The following is a 16708-nucleotide window of genomic DNA, read 5'->3' as shown; positions in this document are numbered from 1 at the left end:
AGTGAGAAACTACCAACCTGGGAAGATTTTTTCTGTACAGAAATATTACAAGTTTAAGCGTAAGACCAAGGTGTAAATAGCGCCCAGTGTGAAACAATCATTGGGTGAACGGGTGTGTGACGACACGACTCAGCGTAGTAGCGCAGTCCGGTGTAGGACAGTCCGATGCAGGACAAGGTGCACGTGACGACGTGCCCATAGGAACTGCCCCTTCCGTGGACCTACCTATTTTGATCCACCGGGAGGGTACAAGAAGCTAAATCGGAACCCAGTGATCTGATCAGCTGCTTTAGAAATACCGGTTTTTGAGGATACAGGAAAAACAAGTTTTGTTGTGTTCTGGAAAATTTGGCCGCACCTTGCAAGTTGACTAGCAGTTCGCTACTAGCCGAAAGACTTGGTGATTGAGTATTACAACCTCGTAGCCTTTGCGTCACGCTTAAGTGCGGAAGCGTTTTAGGTCGCTGAGGAGGAGTGTTTTGGGAGCAACTCACGGATAAACGACCCACCGGTGTCTACTAGCTGTGAACCTTTATTCCTGTAACCATGGGTAATAACGGGTCACACAGGGATGCCGTGCTAGTTAGGGAGGAAGCTAGTCGACCTAAAGGGTCGGCAGCTTTCATAATGTGTAGTAAGCACGGTGAACGAGCAGTTGTTTACCAAAAGAAATGGAAAAAGATGACACAGGGCAGCAAGTTAGAATTTCCCAGTGATGGTAGTTTCAATCCAGAAGTCTTATCAGCAGTTAGAGATCAGATATGTTTGCTCTTGCCACTCGAGGAAAGAGTTGAACAGAATAATTGTCTAAAATTGTGGCAAAAGGAAAGTACAATTCAAAGGGAACATAGTTATCTGTCAGATGCAAGTATAATCAGCCACAGGAATACGAATGTTTCCACTCCCCAATATGTAAAAAAGGGAACAATTCAAGTCCGAAGTGAAACCAAAAATAACCTGAAAATGAATAACTTGTGTACTGTTTTTACCCCCTATAACCAAGATACAGTTCCACAGGAGGGATTCCTGACATCAGCCATCCCTTGCGAAGCTAGCGGAAAGGAGAGAGAGGCTGAGACAGCCCAAGCTGCTACTGCCATTCTGGTCGAGGAGATGGCTGATGCCAGGAACACAAATGGAGACACAGGTAAGTACACACAACACAGCACAGAGATAGTTATTCCTGGGATGTTGTCCAATGGTGCAGGGGAGATACAAATCCACCCTCTGCACACAGTGGAACCTCCTTGTGGACGGGGAGACAGGGATGAGGTAATGCCTGTAAGGGATAGCGACATGCACAATACGTGGACACGATTGGAACGTCGTTCAATCATCAAAAATTTCCCTGATCCCAGCAAAGATCTGGCAAAGTGTCAGAAATTTGTAAGGGAACGAGGAAATTCAGATGAGCCCACCAATAAGGATTGGCGATGCATGTTGAGAGCTTGCCTCCCTTCACACATAGATGTCCCGAAAATTATTCGGGACAGTGGTGTGGAGGGCTATAAGATTTTAACTGAACAGGGCAACCAGGAAAATATACGCCTAATAAATATACAATTGGGTGTATATTTCCCAGCGACGGTTGAAAATACTCTGATGTTCACCATCAAACAAAAAGATGGTGAGTCTGCCAGCAGATATTTCAACCGTGCTTTGCAGGCGTTGCCAAAACACTCTGGTATCCCCGACCCCAGGGACAACATACATCTTAAGGGAGCGATTGTCTCTGTGCTGATACAAGGTCTTAGGGAGAATTTGGGAACCTGCATAGAAACCATTTACCCCAACTGCAGACAGATGACAATACATACTTTAAAGAAATCTGCTGTTGATCTGGACAAACGACTTATGACAGAAATACAGACAAACGGCATGCAGAAACCAATATCAGCTGTTCCAGTAACAGCTGATAGTCACACTTTTAGTAAGGATCCAACCAAAAACATACCACACCCAAGGCAAGACACGGTAAGACAAAAACCAGCCGTATGTTTCAACTGTGGAAACAAAGGACACATAGCCAGACATTGCAGGGTAAGTAACCGTAGGAAACATAACACATATGTAAGTAACTGGGAGACACAATGGGAGGAGACAGGTAGGTCTCAACACATAGCCATAGCCCCACCTAGTAGCCAATGCCGCCCTAAGCATGACACATTTATGCAAACAGGGAGTAGGACACACATACATCTCACAACCAGGTAACGTGAGACAATATCTGAGGGATGAGCCTCAGAAATGGGTAAGTGTAATGGTTTAAATGTAAAAGGTTTTTTTTACCAAACCCGTTAACAACATTCCCTCCTGATCTAGGTTGTGCCAAGCAAATAGCAGTTACAATTGGGGTAACAGGAAAAGTGCAGCATTACCCATTGGTAAAACAAAATAGAGATCATAATTGGGCCCTTGCATATCAAATGCTCTGTCTTATTGACTGCAGCGGCTATGATTGACCTTCAAATTACAGAACTACCTTGAAAAATAAGTTATGTCTGCTGCTGGACTCCAGAGAATTCATAACTTAGAGACAACAGGACCAGTATGCACGAACTAGATGCAAAATCGTTAGATATATCCCCATGACTAATGCTGCACTGTACTGTTATAGATTTTTTTTTTAACCCATCTAAGGTAGCTAAAAACTACAGCACAAATACCGAGTTCCCTTTGAACTAAAGATGGGCAGGACACAGGATTAATGGCAACGATAGCTTCAATAGAAACCCATTTAAAAACAAAGAGCATAGCGCCCCAAAGTACAGCTTCACCATTTGAAACCTGAGGTTGAGCTGGAAAAATACCCAGTGAAATCACAAGGTTCCCAAAAGAGAACTTTTAGCTAAATACCCCTAGACACAGCCCATAGTCACAACCCCACTCGGAAAGAGAAAGGAGGGAGGGCTTACAGATCAGAACAGGAGTTGAAAAGGGTAAGAACAAAATAGTTGAGAGCCAATTCCCCCATAGTGCCAAATCCTGGTGTCATCCAAATAAAAGAGAAATTTTCTGTTGAAATAAATGTACACATAAATGTCATTAATTTTTTTCTACCTTTTTGAGTTTTTTTCTCTCTCTCTTTTTCCATTTATTTTTTTTCTTCCCCTACTCTTCTGTTCCAGAAACTTTAGAGAGCCACAAAGCCCCTCCCCCAGGTCTTGCAGGATCGCACACTGTCCTTACAGCCCACAAATGGTTTGATACCAATACAATGGGTCAATGATCTATTGTTATGTCCTTTTTCTCATCCACAACACCAGCAGATGGCGATAGACAACTTCTGGTGTATCCTCCTGAGGCAGGACATAAGGTATCTCAGGACAGATTGCGGTTGTGCCTGAACGGGGGGGGGGGGGAGGGGGGAGGGGGAAATCTGGGACATATTAGTAACCATAAACCCACAAATGATAGAAAAATAGTTCGAAAAATCTGTCGCACTCCCAGCAGAGAAATAACTATTGTGAATATGCGGTACCCCATAAAGTGAGTAGTCACAAAATATATTTTTCAGTAAATTTTGGACAAATTCCCAGTAACCTTAAGCATTGCTCCTTATGTTACCCAGGGCAACCACAACCACCATCTTGTGAAAAAAGCAGTCCAAGTAGTGCACAAAGCATTCCCCTTCAACAGAGAATGAAAAGGGTCGTAAAACGCATTTACATATAAATAGGTGCAATCACAAAACCCATGTCTTCACAGACAGATGTGGATATTAAAGAAGGAGAAACAGGCCTGATTACAGCCTTTGCCCTGGGTATGACTGACACAAGAGACCATGTGATTTGGAATACTAGACCTGCTGAGGGGGCGACAGATATAGTGACGTAAGAAACCTGGTGATGCCAGCCTGACCAATGTCGTACTGCAGTGTACAATTAAAACCCAGTTACTCGAGCACTTCCTACTTGTCTACACAGTATAGTTGCCATAGCACTACCGGTAAACAAAACTTAGAATGTGGTGTTGGGGTGTGATTTAACTGGTTATGCTCCTCATATAGTCTGGACACTCCTAAAATTCTACCTAAACATGAGAAAAATATTCATCAGCCAAGTTCACTAAACGGGAACTTGCATTGATGAATTCTATAAAGGTTACCAGTAAAATGGGTAATATTGTAAACCCAGCAACACTCTTAGCAGGTGTGCCCTCCAAGGCACAAAGGGTGGGATTGGTGCTGAGGTTGCTGGAATGGTGGAGTTTAGTGGGAGCCGAGGCGAATATGATTGCATGACATGTTTGAATCAGACCTTTGCAACATGCCCCCAAAGGGTGGTAACAACCCATTGGAAGAGGTAATTCATTTTTTTTCTCTCCCTCGTTCTTTCCACAACACTGAGAAGGGAAAATTGTACACTGGCTATACCGTAATAGATGGAGAAGGCACAGTAGAGGCTGGACCCATTGGACGTCTCACTCAGCAACAGCAGCCTCATTAGAAGTGCTGCGGGCTGAGAGAAAAACAGCCAATATTCATGCCGACTCCAAGTACGTTTGTTGGGGTAATGCAGAAGATCTTGGGCCCTATGGCGCCTCATAGATGTTTGTTTCAGTAGCTGGCACTCCAGTGGCGCAAGCGTTGTAAGTTTAAAAGATTCCTGACAGTCACACAGCTGCCGGACAGAATGGCTGTTTAAAGTGTAAAGCCCACACCTTCGATAAGGATTCAGTGTCACTTGATAATGAACATGCTGGTAAGGCAGCTGGGTGAGCCATGCGCTCTGCGGATATTGTTTGTGTTCCCCCTGTAAATGTCAGTGTATTCACATAGAAATACAAGATTTGTGTCCCCTGCAGGAGAAGCAGTCTGGAAGCCGAAGGGATGTGGACAGGAATAGAAAGATGGACAAGGAAAACCATTGACTCTGAGAACATGCCAAACTGTCAGGGCAGAGATAACCCATGGCCTGACTTGTCTTGACAGGGAAGGTATGTGGAAAATTAGTCCGAAATTACTGGTGTGTCCACAGACAGGTAAGACGACAGGGTCATGCCTTACTTGTCTGGGGAAAGAAACTGGAACGGCTGTTCCCACAGAGCCATCTCCACATCCCTTCTCCAGCAGGATCCTCTGCAGGTAATACAAATTGACTTTGTACAGTCCACTCTAGAAGCGTTTCAGTTATTTATTTACTTAATTTTATATATATATATATATATATGTGTTGATGTTTGTGCGTATAGATATGGCAGCCCAGAAGCACCCCTGAGTATGCAAGTATATAGGAAAGATTTTAAGTCATGTGTAAACCTCGAGGGACTGATGGTACACCCCACAATCTCTTTTGTAGTAGTAGAATCACTCTTAGAACTCCACCTCATTTGTCCCCATCGAAACATTGCTTGGCGGGCAGCCACACGTTATGGTAATCCCACAAGGAGATCCTAGACCACACCACGAAAAAAGTAATGCAAATTATGTATCCACACCTGGAAAACTGCAGCAAAAGGACTTTGTTGACACCTGTTGTGAACTGTCATAACCATGAACCAGGAAATGTTGTTGTTTCCCCTGCTTTGCCATATACAGGTTGCTTGATAGACCTTTGGAAAGAACCACCCCAAGTCTTGTTGACCAGCACTACCTCAATAACAAAGTCGCAGAGAGAGAGATTCGGGTACGTTCGTCCTACTGCCAAAAGACCAGAAACCCAGAAGGTCCTTACATTCGAGGGCGAAAGAAAGAAATCGCTAGAGGCACCATTTCGGGAGGACTGGAGAGCAGCTAAGGTCAAGCAACCCGTACAAGCTACAAAAGGGACTGTGACACCCCCCACTGGTAACAGGTTGGAAGGATCACTAACAAGTTTTTTTTCCTTTCTCAGTTTTCTCCATTATTTTGGGTCCTATTCTTGTCTTCCCCCCCCCCACTATCCGTTCTTATCTTCAAAGTCAAGGATACTGCTTTCGCACTACTGCCAGGTATTGGACAGACGATACAGAGTTCTGAGAGTGTGTTACCCGTCCCAGTTTAGGTCAAGGTAGAATCTATAAGCTTGACACGTTACCCAGGATCGGATGTTTGATAGTGATAATACCAACATACTTAAAAACATACCAAAAAGAGAGACAACAAAGAGTTCAAGGGTCTGTTGTCACAAACAATGCCTACCAAAGGATGCCATATCTGAAAAACAATTGTATATAGTGTAACCTCCCCTGTTTTTATTTTTATCCCAAAATTGTACATTATCCTTCATCACCCTGAGTAGATTGTTCGATAAATGTGGCCCCTCATTTATCCATGATCCTGGATTGGCCAAAGAGCAGATGGTTTACTCCCCTTATATGTTTAATTCACTGATACCAATTTTTCTGTTAGGATTATGAATTTCTATGTTTTAGGAAATAATTTTTGTACTGTGACAGTTTTGTATTTACTGTCAAAGGGTGGACTGTTAAAGTCGAGTTGCACACACACCATTTTAGGATAGTATGGCCGCCATTTTGGTTCGCAGAGTTGCGCAAATAAAGTATACATACCCGAGTCTGTGTGACAAAGTGGACCAGAAGCGCAGCCATACTATTACACATAAATTCATAATGCCACTAACACTAAATAAAATATAGTTAATTAAAGGATTAGCGCACTACACATAGTTTAATTAGAAATACACGATTGTTTCTGTACATGTTTGGTATCATTATGTTCAGTGTCACATACGCAGCATTCCGGTCGCAGCCAAATATTCGCAAGTCCCATGGTCTGATAATTACAGACAAAATCCTATTATATGTATTTTTATCATGTGTCCTGTGTGAGGCAAAGGAATGCAGTTGTAACTAGTTTGTGTTGCTGTTTACGATCCCCGACGACATGCCAGCAAACAAAAGGACACCAAAGTACCCTCCCCCCCCCCTGCACGTCTCCAAGCCAGATGTAATACCTTGCCCAATCACTGAGGACTGGACATTCGAACCCTGACCAATAGGAATGGCCTTTGTCCTCCCCCTTCTGACCCTATAAGATAGCCATCCCTGAGCTGGTTCTTTCTTTTATTTTTGGAACTGCTGATGAATCCCTTCACCATTGACCCGGGCTATAGTTCAATCTGAATATAGCGAGCTCCGACCGGACTGCGCTGCGCTATTTCCCTGACGGTAACATTTGTATTCCCGTTTTATGTAATGTGGCTGATTATGATTGTATCTGTTTCTGCATCTTTGTAAGTGTTTTAAAGTACTTATTATTGTTAGAAAAGTGTATCACGTGTTACCCTGTATATTCTTATTTCTGTAATCCCCTTTTGTCCATTAGGGACTAAATACACTGTTTACGGAGAATCTATCTCCTCACCTTTATACTGTGGTCTCGTCTATTATTCGCATCTAGCGATAAGGTGTATTATGGACATTGTCCTTAAAAGTGTATTCGCAGATTAGAGACAAAGTACTGCGAAGGGATCTCCTATTAATGCATTGGTTCTTCAGTGTATAATACACGATAAAGGTAAGCTACACTGCGCTACGTTTTGTTCGCATGTAGCTAGGAATAAAGGGTACGCAGGTTATGGACATAGTACGTAACCTACGCTTTTCACTTATTGTTCTTTGATCATATAAATATCGGCTTTGATACTACCAACTACACTTCTGGATCACCGCCACTTTAAAAAAAAAATATATATATCCAAAAGAAACACAGACAACAATTTATAATTACATAAGGCTTGATTCTGAATTGGTCACACGCGGCAATGTGGATGGATCTTGTAGATTGCATCAAACTGCATATACTTAAAGAAATACATAGGCAACTGTGCATGTGCTGAGCTAGACATGAACACATGGCCTGAGTTCACTAGTGTGTTCAAACTGACCTACGGTTTCTATTGATGGCCTACACTATTTGTGAAATACTGTAGTTCAGGAAGATAACTGGAAGGCAACCTTGAGCTTGAATAGAACTGAACCATCTCCTGGGACTGTATTGGGCATGTTGGAACATGTGAACACAGATGGGCCACTTGTTTATGACTTCTATTTTGCACCCATCATGGGTTGGTTACAAGTTTTAATACTAATGAGGATGTCTGCACTTACGGACAGAAAACAGTGGGCAGGAATTCCCAATGAATTGGAGGGATATTCAGCATACTGTACATGTGCTCAAACAGTATACAGTGTTTGCACTTGCATAATGTATTAAGCAGACAGCCATGGCCAGATTGAATTAGGGTCACAGCTAGCTGCAATGTTAATGATTGTATTTTTTACTTGACACATTCAGCCAATAATATTTTTTGGGGGGTAAATCACCAAATATAATCAGTATGTGCAGTAGAAATCCCTTTGTTTGTATTTGATTTGTAAACTTCAGCAGAAGGGATGGATAAAAGTGGGAGTGGGTAGGAATAAGGAGATAAAGACAGGAAAATATATATTACCCAGAATGGGGATAGATACATGGGGCACACAAGAAAGCACAGAAGGGGAAGGAGAAATGCTTCCACAAACAGGAAGATTAAGTGGCATATACCAAATACTTATATAAATTCCGGTACTTGTTTCCTAGCACGGCCACCACGATTTCTATCGTGATGGTCGTGTCGGAAAAAATCGTGTCGGTCGCGTCGGGTGCATACCAAAACGCACACGACGCGACCGACGCGATGTACCTGATTTCTCCATAGTCTTCAATGTTAAAATAATTTAACATTGAAGCCTATGGAGAAATCGGGTACATCGTGTCCATAGGCTTCAATGTTAAATTATTTTAACATTGAAGCCTATGGAGAAATCGGGTCCATCGTGTCCATAGGCTTCAATGTTAAATTTTTTTTACATTGAAACTGAGTCCATTTAACATAGTAAAAAATGGTAAAAGTGCCAATATGGGCCATTTCTCATTGGGTATGGCCCCGTCATGCATGTAAAAAATAATGGCCCCCCATTGTGGCCGCCACCCCCACGATTGACGCGAACCCGAAGCGTGGCGAGCGCAGCGAGCCCGCGAGGGGCGGCGGTGCGCGTCCTCCGACCTTTTCATTCCCCTACTATCCACGTCGGCGTGGAGTTGAGAATAGATTAGTGTGGCGAGCGCAGCGAGCCACCGAGCCGGAAGCGTGGCGAGCGCAGCGCGTCCCGCGAGGGGACGTATCAGCGTCCCCTCGCGGGGCTCGCTGCGCTCGCCACGCTTCGGGCTCGGTGGCTCGCTGCGCTCGCCACACTAATCTATTCTCAACTCCACGCCGACGTGGATAGTAGGGGAGTGAAAAGGTCGGAGGACGCGCACCGCCGCCCATCGCGGGCTCGCTGCGCTCGCCACGCTTCGGGTTCGCGTTAATCGTGGGGTGGCGGCCACAATGGGGGGCCATTATTTTTTACACACATGACGGGGCCATAGCCAATGAGAAATGGCCCTTATTCGGCCTTTTCCCATTTTTTACTATGTTAAATGGACTCAGTTTCAATGTTAAAATAATTTAACATTGAAGCCTATGGACAAATCGGGTCCATCGCATAGGCTTCAATGTTAAATATTTTAACATTGAAGCCTATGGAGAAATCGGGGGCATCGCGTCGGGCGCGCATAGGCTTCAATGTTAAAATATTTTAACATTGAAGCCTATGGGGAAATCGTGGGCATCGCGTCGGTCGCGTCGTGTGCCTTCTTAAGGCACACGACCGACGCGATGTACCCGAGTACTGTTTTTTTCAAAGGAAATTGCGGGCATCGCTGGCAACGTGTGCCTTAAAGTTAAGGCACACGATGCCCGCGATTGTGGCCGTGATAAGAAACAAGTACCTAAATTCCTATTGCATCTATGTAATTTGAGACAATAACAGATTAAAATGAACTAGAATACACATACAGCTACAGTGGTTCAAAAAAGAATCCATCCCTGCAATGTATAAGAAATGCATTAGTGATCACTATATTCTTCTATTGAGAACCCACATTGCTACTGTACATGTGCCATCTACTGACATCACATACTGGTGTCCAATGCTGGCCACCACATATGGTCAATGTCTGGGTTATGTAGCCCATAGGCTATGTCAGCACCGGGGTTTCTCGTGTTCCCGGGTGTGACCGTGGTGGACCAGTGGAGGGCGCAGGCAGGGACGGAGACTGGAGATGCGCCTTGAGGCGGCCTGAAAGCCGGGGTTGACAGTGGACAGCCTGGAAGCTGCGGGAGTTGTCGACGTAGGATGTCGGCAGTCAGATGAGAGGCGAGTGGAGGCACAGGTATAGCAACAGACTGTAGGGAACACAGGACGGATACTCAGGTGAGGCTGGGAAGCCTGGAGCCTTGGGAGCTTCACTGAGACAGGAGTAATTCTGGGAGCAGATATATATATATATATATAAAGTCTCTTGCTCTGACATACACTGGGGACCCGGGCACAGCGAACCAGAGGGTTGGCAGAGACCAGAAGCAGGGGCGCGGAGTCTAACTTGCCAGCGGTTTTCACCAGGGAGTCCCGCAAGGAACTATGGGCTTGGCTGCGTCTGGCAAGCAGGTCGCGGCCCCCTGCCCTGGTCCTCTGGACGCTGGCTGGGAGTGAGGACACAGGAGATAGGTGGGAATGTCTTTGCGGACGGCCTGAGAGCCGGGGATGATAGTTGGCAGCCTGGGAGCTGCGAGGCGGCCTGGGAGCCGGGGGTTGTAGTTGGCAGCTTGGGAGCTGCGAGATGGCCTGGGAGCCGGGGTTGCTGTTGGCAGCCTGGGAGCTGCGGGATGGCCTGAGAGCCGGTGATGACAGTTGGCAGCCTGGGGGCTGCAGGATGGCCTGGAAGCCGGAGAGGACGACCTGGGAGTCGTTGGTCTATGATGGCGATAACCAGGAGAGAATGTCGGAGTCTCTGGAGGCACTTTGGGAAACAGTTGACACAGGATGTCGACAACAGGTGTATGTGTGACAATACTTGAGTGCGGCAACTGGTGGACGTCGGAGATGACACAGATGATGTTAGTCACCAGGGGACGACAGAAGCACAGAGTCTCTGGAGGCACTTTGGAAAACAGTTGACACAATGTCGACAACAGACGATAATATGACAACACTTGGATGCAGCAACCGATGGACGTCAGGGATGACACGGATGTTATTAGTCAAGGATAGACGGCAGAAGCTGAGTGTCGACTGTGGGGTAGACAGTGCCTGTCGACAGATCAGGACTGTGATGGTAAAAGTCACTGAAAGGTTTGAAGGTAGTTTGGCCTGGGGGCCAAGAGGTCTAGCCTGGAAGCTAGTGGGGATTTGCTAGACAGTGTCAGCGGTATCCTCTGCAGGGGATAACTTGCTAACTCAACCGCAGTGATGGAATTAGCAGGAGTCTCTGGAGATGAACGGAACCAGGTAAGTAGCAGCAGGACACTAGGAGAAGGTATCGCTGGAGACTGGATAGCCAGGAGCCTTGGGATTCTCTGTCTCTGGGGTAACCACACAGGAAGCAGAAAGAACATTTGTTCAAGGCAAGGAGGACTCTGGGAAGCTGGCTTATATTCCTCCAGGTGATTGCCTGATTGTCTGCAGCTTGCAGCAGCAGACAGAACCAGGAAGTATGCCTTGAGTTACCTGGGATCATGTGACTGGTGCTGAACTCAGGGAGCTTCACAGGAGTTCTAATCACTGAGACTGCAGAACAGCTGCAACAGCAGCAGCTAGGAAACAGACAGGCATGGAACATCAGAAATAAATGTGAAACAAGTCAGGTTCATGACAGTACCCCCCCCTTTAGGGGTGGACTCCGAACACCCCAATGAACTGGGTAGGAGTGCTAAAGAAGTCCCAACTGAGCTTTTTCACAGATCTTCCCAGTTTTCATCTTCGGAACAGGTGGACCATCCATCATCGAAAAAACCTGAATTTATTGGGATATCTTCCTGGAGAAAAACATTGTTGTGAAGGATAGAACCTCCTTGGAAAGGAGTTTCATCGTAACCCGGGTCATAATCGGAATCTGAGTCCAATTCTATTGGACGTATATGATCCTCTCTCTTGGAAGCATCAGTTAGAGAGTCCTGTAAATAATGTGGAGTAGAAGAACCAATACAGATTGTAGACTCTGAATGATCAGTATTCTTCTTTTTAGGGGCAGAAGTGATGTTAGCTGGTACATCCATGGGACTAGAATTCCTAAAAGGACCTGCAGAAGAACGGAGTGAAATTACACCCAACCTTAAATCAGGGGAATGGGGTATGGAAATATCTTTATTTCTGGAGATATGACGACTGTTAATATATGGATCCTGGAGGACCTGGTCGGGTTCAAGCTTGGATGCCCCAGAAGATTGAGACTGCTGATATACAGTGGAGGAATTCCAATTTTTTAATTGAGAAATGCTTTGATTCAATATAGCTTGATCTTGTTCGGAAAGTGATGGTGCAGTAGTGGATAAGCTCTTAGTGACCTTGGTGGAACTTTTCAAAGATCCCAAAGGAGCTGGTTTAGGAGGGAATTCTTTCTGAACTGCTTTTAGAAATGCCGAGAGGTTACTAAGTATAGGATCCTTAGATTCGATGAGGGGGTTAACCCATTCCAAGGCTTTACCTTTGAAGGAGAGCAGTAAAAGTCTAACTGCGTTAACAGGAGTTATGACTACTGATGGATCAGAATCCATCTGTGCGAGGATTTTTTGAACAATACAGCGAAATTGGGTAAAATCATCTTCAAAGTATAATGATGAACTACTTACAGTAGCATCTTTAGGTGAGGTCCTTGGAACGATGGAAGAAGTCTCTGGGATTGTGGAAACAACTTCATCCGTTGGGAGCAGGCTGTCTATTGAAGAATTTGAACCTAAACCCCTTTTTGGGTTTACAATGGGAAGTTCATTACTAAGAGGATCGGACTGAAGTTCGACACTGGGACAGACGGAATCCGGCCTGGAACCGGAACGGACTGAATCCGGGCATTCAGATGGTCCATCTTGGACCTGGACTACACAGGATGTAGACATCATGGCACTGGAAGAAGGATGACCTGGAGTATATGGCTTGGGTGCCATTTCTGGAACTGGAGAAACAGATAGCTCTGCTGGGGTCAGAGCATCAGATGCCTCACTGGAGGCTGATATTTTCAATACACTTCTTTGGATTGTAGCTTCAGATGTCCCAACACGAGCTACGAGATCAGGTACCTCCTCCGAGGCAACAGCTACAGATGTTTTACTTGGGACAAAGGAATCCGAGACCCTTTTAGGGATGCGAGACTTATCCATCCTCTTCTGGTTCTCAGACTTGGAACTAGGAAAATGCGTGACTGAGGCAGAAAACGTGGAAGCAGATGTTTCAGAATACTTATGCATAGGAGGCCTGCGGCATTGAGGCTTGTCACCTTTCCTGGACATACAAAGGTTACAGTCTCTAATAAGGTGACTAGCGCTACCACAGTAGAAGCATAGATGGAGCTGTCTGCGACGCTGACGTTCAGCTTCCGAGCATTTGGGATGTGAGTATCTCTTGACTTTGTCTTCACACTGCATGGAAGAGAGTGGATTATTTCTCAGTGAGTTAATAACAGGGGATAGTTTCATTGCAGTGGATCGAGCAGAACTTCTTGCAGTAACTTGTGTACTCTGAAGAATCTCTGGTATTAGCATAATAATAGTGGACAGAAGACTTTGTAGCTGTTCCAACAATCCATGAAGAGCACTCAGAGGCTCAGAATCCTTGTGACAAGGGGACTGGGAAATCCACGGACAATTCATGGGTGACCGAGGACAGGAAACTTGAACAACTGGAGTTGAATCGGAACATGGATTAGAGGTACCCAGGAATTGCTGGAGATCGTCCAAACAGGAGGTGACGGCAGGTGATGCAAAAAAATTTTGGATTGTCGACCCAGGAGGTGTCAACGACTGCTGTATAGTGTCCAATCGAGTGGATACTCCCTGGAGACTCTTCGTTATGCGCTGCTGAGTGGCCTCTTGGATCTTCATACGGGCGAAGACATCTGGAAGAGCCGCTGGTCCCACACTTGGGTCGTGAGCCGAGTCCATCGGCCTTGAACAAACTGTCAGCACCGGGGTTTCTCGTGTTCCCGGCTGTGACCGTGGTGGACCAGTGGAGGGCGCAGGCAGGGACGGAGACTGGAGATGCGCCTTGAGGCGGCCTGAAAGCCGGGGTTGACAGTGGACAGCCTGGAAGCTGCGGGAGTTGTCGACGTAGGATGTCGGCAGTCAGATGAGAGGCGAGTGGAGGCACAGGTATAGCAACAGACTGTAGGGAACACAGGACGGATACTCAGGTGAGGCTGGGAAGCCTGGAGCCTTGGGAGCTTCACTGAGACAGGAGTAATTCTGGGAGCAGATATATATATATATATAAAGTCTCTTGCTCTGACATACACTGGGGACCCGGGCACAGCGAACCAGAGGGTTGGCAGAGACCAGAAGCAGGGGCGCGGAGTCTAACTTGCCAGCGGTTTTCACCAGGGAGTCCCGCAAGGAACTATGGGCTTGGCTGCGTCTGGCAAGCAGGTCGCGGCCCCCTGCCCTGGTCCTCTGGACGCTGGCTGGGAGTGAGGACACAGGAGATAGGTGGGAATGTCTTTGCGGACGGCCTGAGAGCCGGGGATGATAGTTGGCAGCCTGGGAGCTGCGAGGCGGCCTGGGAGCCGGGGGTTGTAGTTGGCAGCTTGGGAGCTGCGAGATGGCCTGGGAGCCGGGGTTGCTGTTGGCAGCCTGGGAGCTGCGGGATGGCCTGAGAGCCGGTGATGACAGTTGGCAGCCTGGGGGCTGCAGGATGGCCTGGAAGCCGGAGAGGACGACCTGGGAGTCGTTGGTCTATGATGGCGATAACCAGGAGAGAATGTCGGAGTCTCTGGAGGCACTTTGGGAAACAGTTGACACAGGATGTCGACAACAGGTGTATGTGTGACAATACTTGAGTGCGGCAACTGGTGGACGTCGGAGATGACACAGATGATGTTAGTCACCAGGGGACGACAGAAGCACAGAGTCTCTGGAGGCACTTTGGAAAACAGTTGACACAATGTCGACAACAGACGATAATATGACAACACTTGGATGCAGCAACCGATGGACGTCAGGGATGACACGGATGTTATTAGTCAAGGATAGACGGCAGAAGCTGAGTGTCGACTGTGGGGTAGACAGTGCCTGTCGACAGATCAGGACTGTGATGGTAAAAGTCACTGAAAGGTTTGAAGGTAGTTTGGCCTGGGGGCCAAGAGGTCTAGCCTGGAAGCTAGTGGGGATTTGCTAGACAGTGTCAGCGGTATCCTCTGCAGGGGATAACTTGCTAACTCAACCGCAGTGATGGAATTAGCAGGAGTCTCTGGAGATGAACGGAACCAGGTAAGTAGCAGCAGGACACTAGGAGAAGGTATCGCTGGAGACTGGATAGCCAGGAGCCTTGGGATTCTCTGTCTCTGGGGTAACCACACAGGAAGCAGAAAGAACATTTGTTCAAGGCAAGGAGGACTCTGGGAAGCTGGCTTATATTCCTCCAGGTGATTGCCTGATTGTCTGCAGCTTGCAGCAGCAGACAGAACCAGGAAGTATGCCTTGAGTTACCTGGGATCATGTGACTGGTGCTGAACTCAGGGAGCTTCACAGGAGTTCTAATCACTGAGACTGCAGAACAGCTGCAACAGCAGCAGCTAGGAAACAGACAGGCATGGAACATCAGAAATAAATGTGAAACAAGTCAGGTTCATGACAGGCTACAGCCACTAACACCATATGGTGTTAGAGAACTTCACACAGGCTCTTATGACCCACTTCTTCACCAAACCCAGCAAACTGTCCTACTAAACTTTTGTTCCTCACCCTGCCTACCCCTCCTGTGTCACCCCTGTCTGTCTGCCCCTCCTCTTTAGAATGTAAGCTCTCATGAGCAGGGACCTCTTACCTCATGTGCGTATCCTTTCTTACTTCAGTAGTCTTTGACTGCACTAAAGCATGCAGTTTTCTGCCACCTGGATACTTATATCTTATATATTTAGCCAGATCTGTCACTCATCCCCTGTGTGTATAACGCTGGGCGGGGTTACAAGAGTGATTGACAGCGTTATACACACATAGTTTCTGCCTTAGGACATGTTATACACACACACACACACACCCCCCGCGAGCAGCGGGACTGCGCGCATACCACCTCCCCTGGATCAGCAGGTCTGCCTGCAACCCCCAATCGGAGCCACAGGTCTGCCAACACCGCTGCCCGCCCCCTTCCCTCCTACAGGGCAGCGGGTCTGCGAGCACGCCCCCCCCACCCACTGCATCAGTGGGTCTGCCCGCACCCCCCCACCCCCAGAGCAACCCACCCAACGCAGTGGTGGGTATGCCCGGAGCGGCGGGTCGACACGCCCCCCCCCGCTGAATGAGCGGGTCTGCCCGCACACACCCCCTCCCCTGAAGCAGCGGAGGGTCTGCTGACGCCGCTGATCCAGCGGGGGGGGGGGGGCGGCCGTACCCGCTGCTCCGGGGAGTTGCAGGCGTGCCCACTGCTCCAGCGAGGTGCTCGGGGGGGGGGGGGGGGTTGGCTAGACCCGCTGCTCCGGAGGGCGCGATAATTCACATAGTGTTGCAGTAATTGGCTTATGTTCCTATATTCATTTACCCGGTAATTGTCCTGTATTGTCTTCAACTGTAAGTCACTGTTTTCCTGTTTTGATTATGTGTACTCTGTAATATGGGTGCTGTGGAACCCTTGTGGTGCCATATAAATAAAGAATAATAATAATAATAATTATTATTATTATTATTATTATTATTATTAG

The sequence above is a fragment of the Crinia signifera genome, chromosome 2, assembly GCF_055691185.1.
Source record: "Crinia signifera chromosome 2, ASM5569118v1, whole genome shotgun sequence".
In the NCBI taxonomy this organism is placed as follows: domain Eukaryota; kingdom Metazoa; phylum Chordata; class Amphibia; order Anura; family Myobatrachidae; genus Crinia; species Crinia signifera.
The sequence above is the reverse complement of the archived record's forward strand: the minus strand, read 5'-3'. Positions refer to the sequence as shown.